Source organism: Corvus brachyrhynchos, unplaced genomic scaffold (assembly GCF_000691975.1).
Source record: "Corvus brachyrhynchos isolate BGI_N302 unplaced genomic scaffold, ASM69197v1 scaffold523, whole genome shotgun sequence".
Lineage (NCBI taxonomy): Eukaryota > Metazoa > Chordata > Aves > Passeriformes > Corvidae > Corvus > Corvus brachyrhynchos.
In genome coordinates, this window is record NW_008237265.1 from 1,881,716 (window position 1) to 1,890,641 (window position 8,926).

At 39.5% G+C, this 8,926-nt stretch overlaps 1 long non-coding RNA gene across 4 annotated transcripts in view; it reads right to left on the reverse strand.

Moving 5' to 3' along the window:
- Positions 1–8,926, reverse strand: part of LOC108445772 — a 121,137-nt gene that overhangs the window by 108,493 nt on the left and 3,718 nt on the right. The window lies entirely within an intron of this gene.

An 8,926-nucleotide genomic window follows, 5' to 3' on the forward strand; every position in this document is an offset into this window, starting at 1 on the left:
TTTATCACTCAGTGTTACCGTAACAACTCATCCTATGTTCAGAGAACCCAGCTCCCTGCTCTGGGACTGCCTGGATGCAGGACCTTGCTCCCACACCTGAAAGCAGGAGGGAGACTGACATAAACATCAGGGATTTCATTGAATAAAGCACTGCATGCGTAGACCAAAATGTTCCAGCCTTCAGCTGGCAGTGCCCTGAGTGTTCAGCTCAGAGGGGAGAGCAAAACAGGTACTTCAGACTCATCGTGGGGACTTGAAAAAACAATTTTGCTTTAAAACTGCGCTTACAGGACTGTTTGTGTAGCAAATGGGGATCCCACACTCACAGGGAAACATTTCTATCGGAGTATCAGGTTTACTGTATTATTGTTCAGGTTTTACTGGCCAAAACACTAAGCAGTCTAAGAGAATTATTGGAAATCTATTAGAAAAGGCCCTTTTGTGATTGAACTACTGTGCAATTCTAGCTCATCTTTGCCTTTCCCTAACAGAGAACACCATTTTGAGGCTGTCATGCATTTTTCCTTCCAAAGGGGTTAACGCCAGTGGAAAACACAAGGATCCTCTTACCACAGAAAAACTGAGCAGTGCAGTTTCCCAGAGAAGCTGCCTTTTTATTTTTACAGGTGCAACTGACGTCTGTCTTGTATTTTCTGCTCACCCAAGTATTAATTTAAAAACCACACATACATGAATGTATGATATGCAGCTATCTGCACCCAGGTAGCTTTTTTACACTTTCACATACTTCTTTTTATCCAAGTATTTAATGGAAAGAGGCAGAATAACAGATTTTGACATAAGACAAATCAGGGAAATAACCACTCATTCCAAATGAATTTTGCTGAATTACACTAGGCCTGAATATATATCCTAGTGTTTAGAAAAATGTTTATCTTCCAAATGTAAAGAACAGGCTTCAAAATTTCCATAGCACACCTAAAGCCTGACCAAACCCCATGTTCTACAGGACTATTTTTTAAATTTTTCACGTTTTCTCTCCTTAAACTGATATATTGCAATGGTCCAGCGAATCAAGGAAATCAACAGGGAAACAGAAATGGTTTCGTACTAAAAGCGGTACAGACAAGTGTACACCAGCTGCTAAAGAGAGAAGGCTGTCAAATATGAATGGTTCCTCCTTGGTTTTCACTGCAGGGGTCACATTTGGAAACAATTTTGATACCAAAATTAGAAGCTCGTATTTTAATTTCAGCAACATCTTTGTCTAGGAAATGAGAGAAATCTTACCTACCTTTAAGCTTTACCAGGTACACTAGATGGAAAAATCAGTGCCAGAAATAGTAATGCTGAGGAATCAAATTCACACAGTAAAATAGACTATTCTCTGCTCATTCTATTAATCTAAATCTTTCCAGGGAGGAAGCTATTTTTTAAACAGTAAAACAAAACTAAACAAACAACAAAAAAAAAATCCTGAGACGTTTGAGTCAGGAACATTCAAAGCAAAAACATTCCAAAAGGTTCCCTTCACTAAGGATCTTTCAGAAGAGGCACTTCTACAATGGCATCCTAAATTATCATACTGCATGCTGAAATGTTTAACACACTCTGAAAAAAATTGTTTTTCCTTTCAGCAAGCACTTCCTATAGCTATTGTAAGGTTCCAATGTCTTTCTAAGGAAAAAGAAGTATTTTAAAATTTGAATATTGGCCGAGTATTTTCTTAACTTTTTTCTTTTCAACTCCAAGCTGCTATCCACATTTTTAAAATTCTCCTACAGCTCATTAACTCCAAAGAAAGAACAACCATATCAATGCAAGAAAAGGAACCCCCAAAATAATGCAAATAGCATTGCCTTGAGACTCTCTTTAGTCTCTAAAATCCTGCAGATAACAGAAAAGCAGTACTAGTACATGATGAAAGGGGATGGACTTTGTATTTTCATTAGTAAACATATTAATTGTAAGTAACACGAGGGAGCAACAGATTTATGTCAACCTGACAATATTATTTTTAGTGGAAAACAGGTAAATATACATTTCCACTCCATCTTCCAATAAAAATCTAAAGATAGCGGACTTCAGGAATTTCCGGTAACAAGTAAGGGACGCAGAAGGGCTGGTTTCAATATTGCTGCAGTCAGCATCACTTGCTGCTCACATTTGGTTCAGCTCTGAAGGCAAGTTTTCACTCACAGGGCATGATGGCTCAGTTGCTCGGCCACTTCTTTTGTTAAAGAGCTCATTCTGCTGTATTACAGAATGTACTTTTAAGTCTAAGAGTAGATTATTAGAAGTGTTTGTTTAAATAATTCAACTGCAAGGAAACTTAAAGAGAGACTAAGGTTTTACTTGAAATGACTGGAATGCAAGGACACATTTTTACCTTAATCCTATTCATGTTGACAGCCACAGAAGTCTCAAAGTTTACTACTCTAGTATTATTTATTTTTGTGATGGCAACATTATAAGCTCCCCCCAATACACTCAGATCCCTTGTGCTCAGTTCTAACCCTGCTGTGTTTTACACAACTTGGCTGTCATCAGCAATTAGGGGTTATTTTTGGTTTGGGGGTTTTTTTGATAGAAGTAAGAAATGTGGAAAAGCCGTATGCTAACTGAAGATGAGTGTTTATAGATTAATTATTTTATGATCAAAAATTGTATTTCACAGATTTTACTGCTGAGCAAAGAAGAGCATATAGATGAAAAATAACCAAAATCGTTCAGTAAAAGGTGGTGGTTTTCTGCATGCAAGTCTTCCAGATAATTTATCTCAGCTTCCATGTTTATATATGTTCCCTAGTCACAGCAACTAAAAATGAGATGCATCACATTCTGCCACCAGTTACTTTTGAAGCCAAAAAAAAAAAAAAAGGAAAAAAAATTGCAGCCTTTTTGCATAAAATCAGTGATAAAGACAAGGAAGTTCTAGTTCTCTCTGGCTCAGTACCCCGGGCTTGCCATGCTCGGCCTCAGAGGGCCCTGCGTGTGTGTGTATTGCTGCAACACACAGAAAAAGTTACAGAAAAGGTGCTGAACACAATCCCTGGGACACAGCACCACGTTTCCTTATGGGCCGAGAAACAAGGCTCATTCTGAGACCTCAGAGGCCCAAGTTTGATGCTGCAATTGCCATGTGCTTTCTCACTTTCTTTCTAGGGAAGAAAAATCACTATTTCTCACTAGTCTGTGCTTCTTCCTTTGGAATAATCCAGTCAGGGGCAAAAAAAAAAAAAAAGGTTGAAAAGTGAGCAACTGAATTACAGGGAGAAGACCCAAGCAATATATTTAGTTCAACGAGGGATTAAGTGCCACGGCCACTGGTAATTAAAGAGCTAACACGTGCTCTTTGAAACAGTTTGACTTTTCCTCTGGCTGCGAGTGCGGCGCACTCGGAGGTTCGGGTGAGGCAAACCTGATACTCTGCCATTCTCCGCCAGCACGTGCCGAAATTAGTTCTCCATTTTGTGGTGGCCCTCGGAGAGCAATTCCCATTGAGAAGTGAACAAAGGCCGTGACCCCGGGGTCAGAGTGTAATGCAGGAAGCATGACCTCCCCTTTGTTCAGAACAGCACTGTTTACTCTGCCTAAGTAAAGATCACCAATACATTAACTAAAGAGGATTAAAAAGGTCATATCCCTAGGGATGGAGCTCACCAAGTGGCAACTCTCTTCAGTCACTAAATCACTGGACTTCCCCACCTACCCCCCCTTCAAAAAAGAGACACCTTAAGCTATCATGGCTCAGTGGAACATTATTTTCAGAACAAAAGTCTGCACAAATTCATGTTTCAAAACCAGGTTAATTTCTGCAGAGCTAGCCAGCTGCTTGGAAGTTATTTTTAAAGTTATAAAAATACTTTAAGTGAAAACTTATCACCTCAATACAATTTTTAAATTTTATATCTCCTTTTGAAAAATTCTGAGTTGATTTATAAAATTGTTTGGGTCTTAAAGTGGTTATTAAAAAGTGCAAGTAACCATTATAAATGGAGTTCTTAAAATATCCTGTAGTCTGTGGATCGGTAGAGAAGTTGCCTGTTGCTGTAGACAATTGCTAATTTCATGATGGCTCACTTGCAAAGAGGAGAACAAGGAAAATAAACTGAAAATATGCTGCCTATAAAATTTCACATATGCTTATTGCTAAACTTTATCAGGCTAAATAAGCAGTTATTTTAGCTGTTAAGATTTCTCTTACCAACTTCTCATAATGTCTTACGACATCATTATTAATATGAATATTAAAAGAAGCATCTCTTGAAACAGCTAAATTAATGCTGCATTGGTAGCATACAGCTAGACAGCATGTTGGAGTGTCTCCTTTCCATTCTCACCTCTAATCCACTGGCTTGCTGAATGATCCCAAATTTGCTTTGTACCTTGGTCTCCTCATCTGTTGTGACGTGGCTCACTGGGATGCAGATGTTACCATCAGTTAGATGGCCACGACAGCAGCAAAAGAGCACATAGAAGGGAGTGGTCCAGACTAAGGTATTTTCCCTTCTTTATCCTCAGGCAGAAGCACCTCTAATTAAGGTGAACATTATGTTAGAGCTTCCAGAAGAAAATAATAGGAATCAGGTCAGGCAAGGGGGCAAGCTTTTGATCAAAGTCTTTGGTGCAGGGAGCCACATAGGGTAAGTCAGTTGGAATCAGCATGAGATCCACCAGCAACTCTGAGAAGAGGACCAGGTCACAACTCCAAAAAATCAAGGTCCTAGAGTCCCACAAAACAGTATGAACCATTCAGGGGAAGGGCTGAGAGGGTGTCCTTCCATTCTCAGACACTTTGTGCAAAATAGCTATTTTTGGATCTGTAACAGTATGTTCACCTTTCTAGTTTCTAGCAGCATGAATTAATGCAAGAGGTGTGGCAAGCTGGGATCTTGTTACATCCAGCCTGCACTGGCCCTTCTTCACCCACCTCTGCAGTTCCTGCTCCTGTGCTTTCTGATCTTTTCTCACCCCAGCAGCAGGAGTCAGAAACTTACTGCGATCAGGAAAACCAAAAGGAGAAAGTCTTCCTAGCACATGCCCCATGAGAGTATGGCATTTAGCCCAAATGGATCACAGCAGATTCCAACATGGCCAAGAGTAAAGAAGAAACTTCCAAACCATGTGTCTGCACTGTGCTGGGCGGCATTCCCACTGCAGGTGGGTGAAGGACTGGCACTCGGGGTAACTCTCACCTGTCCAGTTCTGTGGCTGGAACAATCAAATCTAGTACCACACTTTCCTGTGACTGCTGTTCCCTGAAATCTGATATGACAGCATTGGGTTTTTTATTATACACCAGGAATCAAGGAAAGAAAGTGGAATGAGAAAGCCTTGACAACAGGTTTAAAAGGGCTGTGTCCAGGCCAAAGCAAAAATGTACAGCAGGTATTTAAAGTAAATGACCTAGAATACAGTGTAATATTGCCACCTTGTATGTTCATCAGATCTTCCCATCGATTTCAATGGAAACACTGCTTTTTGGCACAAAAGATTATGCAGGCATAGTATATCTGTCAGGAAAAAAGGCTAACAAAATCTCTAGACACAGAAGGAGCAGGTGGGCAAGAGCAATGTGAGTACTGAGCAAAGCTTTGTATCAGGCTGAGGCAAAGGGGTACCTTTTCCAAAAAGCACTGGACTGAAACAACCAGAACAAAGAATATACTTAGACATTAAGATTTAAAAATGGAGATTGGGAGCATAAGGACTGAACCAGTGACATAAGGACAATTTATTGACATACATTAGAAGCGGGAAGACTGCACAACAATGGTCTGGCAAGTCTGAAATAGTACTGGGAAACAAAGGGAGTGAAGAAAGAGAACTAAAAACACCATAGAAAAGATAATGGCTGATTATGACCTTGAGCTATTTAGTCATGCAAAAGAGGAACCTTGCCTTTTCTCACCCTATATGACCACACTAACATTTCTTGTTAGCTGGGTTCCTAATCTGGGGTATTCATAAAAAATAAAAAATACCCACTACTTCTTCCAGTGGAAATTCCTAGTCTTTCCTTTTTCAGTTCTCTTTCACCTTCACACCAACCAACAGCACTCTCCCTCCAAGATGAGAAGCAAAAAAAACACTCGGGAAAGTTAGGGAATGAGATGTCCCTTCTCTTGAACAGGAAAACAGAGAAAACATTATTCTGTGACACAAAATTCTTGCATCATCCATTTTTTGGGGCAATGGAGCAATCTTGATCCTACCTCATATTCTAAGATACGCCTCTCTATCTCCTGATAGAGAAATCCAGACAGATAAAAGGTGCCTTTTAGGTTAAAAAGAAGTTATCAGGCTTAATACAGATGGAAAAATCTATGATATTCAAGTCACAAAATTGTCCCCTCTGGTCCTTTCAAACAGCAAGTCCCATTAATCAATTCTTTTGCAAGTAAAGGGTGCAAGAACAGCAGATAGGAAAACAGAAATAAAGGGATAAATTAAAGGCAAGCCATTCTGAGGACACATGCAGCCTTTCGGAAGCAGCCCAAGGTTGGAGGCAGGGCTTCCAACAAAAATCTGCACTCTTCTATCAGGAATGAAAGGGTAGCAGTCCTCAAAAATAGCCACAAATGATGATCCAGATTACACACCAATGAATTCTGTGATTTAGTAAACCGTCTGGAAGGCTACTTTAAAAGATTATAACTTTAATGCCTGAGCAGGGATTACATAATGGGGAGAAAAACAACATTAATAACATAATGAAAAATACGTCTTTTTTAACTTTGAGTGCATCCACAGAATTCATTATTATTTATTTGGCCTTTCAAAAGGGCTCTGACAATGTGACTCATGAAGACCATAAAGAAAACACAATAATCACGACTGGAAGTTGGAATCCTGATTAAAAACAAGCTAAGCAGCCAAAAGTAAAATGCACGAATGAAAAGACATTTTGGCAAGAGAAGTGTTAAGAGCTGTTGCATGCAGAGGCCATGCTGGTATCAGCTTTTAACTTTAGTTCATGTCTAGAAAGATCAGCTGTAAAATACAGAGTGGCAGAAATGACAAGCAAGGGGAGAGTACTGGGGTTACTGAAGGGTTTACCCAAGCTGAGTGAATGTGAAACATGATAAATATTTTTTTTATAATTGCTAAGGAGATCATATTGAAACATTCTCCAAGGGAAGAGACCACCATAACAAGTCAACAGAAACTTTCAGGGATATGCAATAATGCCAGGTAAGTCAAGCAGGAAAACAGAATCCTGTATTGAAAACATTATCCTTCTAATATCCGCCTGCCAGGGAAACAGCTTCCTGGAGAATGCTAATGAGCCTTTCCTCATTAAAGCTACAGAAGTAACAGGAGTGCACAGGCAGGTGTCTACAACAATGTCACTTATAAGAGACTGCCATATATGAGGACATAGAGTGATCAAACTATTTATGTTAGTGAGCACATGAGCAACAGGGAACACAACAGAGATACACAGTCTGAAAGTCAGGATCTGTAGTCCAACTTTCTCACCTGCTTCCAGTCTTGAAAGGGAAATGATTCAGCTAAATTAAACAAGCAGTAAATTCAAACTATAGGAATATATTATTCTTCAATGTGCAGCCTGAGCACATGAAAATCAATGCCTTGTTAAGGGACATCAGTGGGAATCAGAAAGAATGACTCTATCCATAGCCTACAAAAATAGTGTTGGAAGGGATTGTTTGCTGGAAAGACTACAAGGACCTTTGCACAAAGTAAAGGGACCTACCTGCCCCACTTTCTGACAAGGACAGGGTATTCCAAAAGGATCTGATGCTGGTCATCTTCACCCTCCACCTCTTACCAATCAACCCTTTGTAAAATATGTCAGGGTGGACTTGGCATTAATTACACTGTGGGCCTGTTCCAGTGCAGTGATTACTACTTTTGTTTTCTATGGCCAAAAGAAATGGCAAAAAAATAGATGAGTTCACTTTATCTAATGTGAAATGCCTCATCTGCTAAGCTAGCTATGGTGCCTGACACAATGCTGTCAATGTGTCATTCAAACGTCACAAAAACACATAAAAACAAGCATGTTTACTTTGCCACCTGCTCTCCCCCCTACCACCACAAATAATTAGCAAGAACCTAAATTATAAGAATTTGCTTACTATATAAATGCATTTCTTTTTTTTTTAATCTTACTATTGTTTTTCCCATCCATGCATCATTATTTGCAAAACCCATTTAATAATTACAAGAGAGTCCAAGTTGTGTGTCAGATCCTGGGATATTGCCACTCATACAGTGGTTTGCTACACTCAGCCTTTGGTCTTGTGGCTAGTAATTCACCCAAGCTGTGAGAATACCTCACCACAACCCACACACTGCTGCTCTTCAAAGGAAGACAAGGATACATAATTAAGAGATGATGAACTCAAATAGAAGACATGAGATGTGAGAGCAGATTCTGTAACCACACCGGTGAGTGGTTTTACTACCAAAGTTTCTTCAGCTCTGTCTTCACTCATGGTATCAGTAGAACTCACATGTTTTCAAACTATATTTGCAGCAGCAGAGGGAAAAAAGAATGCTAAAACCATGCCACTGCATAAAAATAGTTTTAACATCAACTGGCCAGAACTGAAATTGTAAATCAGCATTATTAAGAAACTGCACTTGTAACAAGTGGGGCCTATGTCTTAAAAAAAGCGCAAACCAACATATAGTTTTACTCAAAATACTGTCAAAATTTCATCCCACAAGAATTGTAACCTGAAAATATTCTCAGTCTCATTTCAAGACTTTATGATGCTGTAATTGTGGCCATAATATAAAGAACTATAGACAGAAGTATCTGGGTGTGTATGTGCTAGCTCAGGGGCTAAAGGAACAACACACAGCGTGGAAATGAAAATTCAGACATGGGTTCAGGTCCACTCCAGCACGTACAGGATTGGTCCCTCACTGGCTATTCAGAATAAACAAAACATCAAACCACTTTTCTTATTACTCTGCAGAGCTGAAA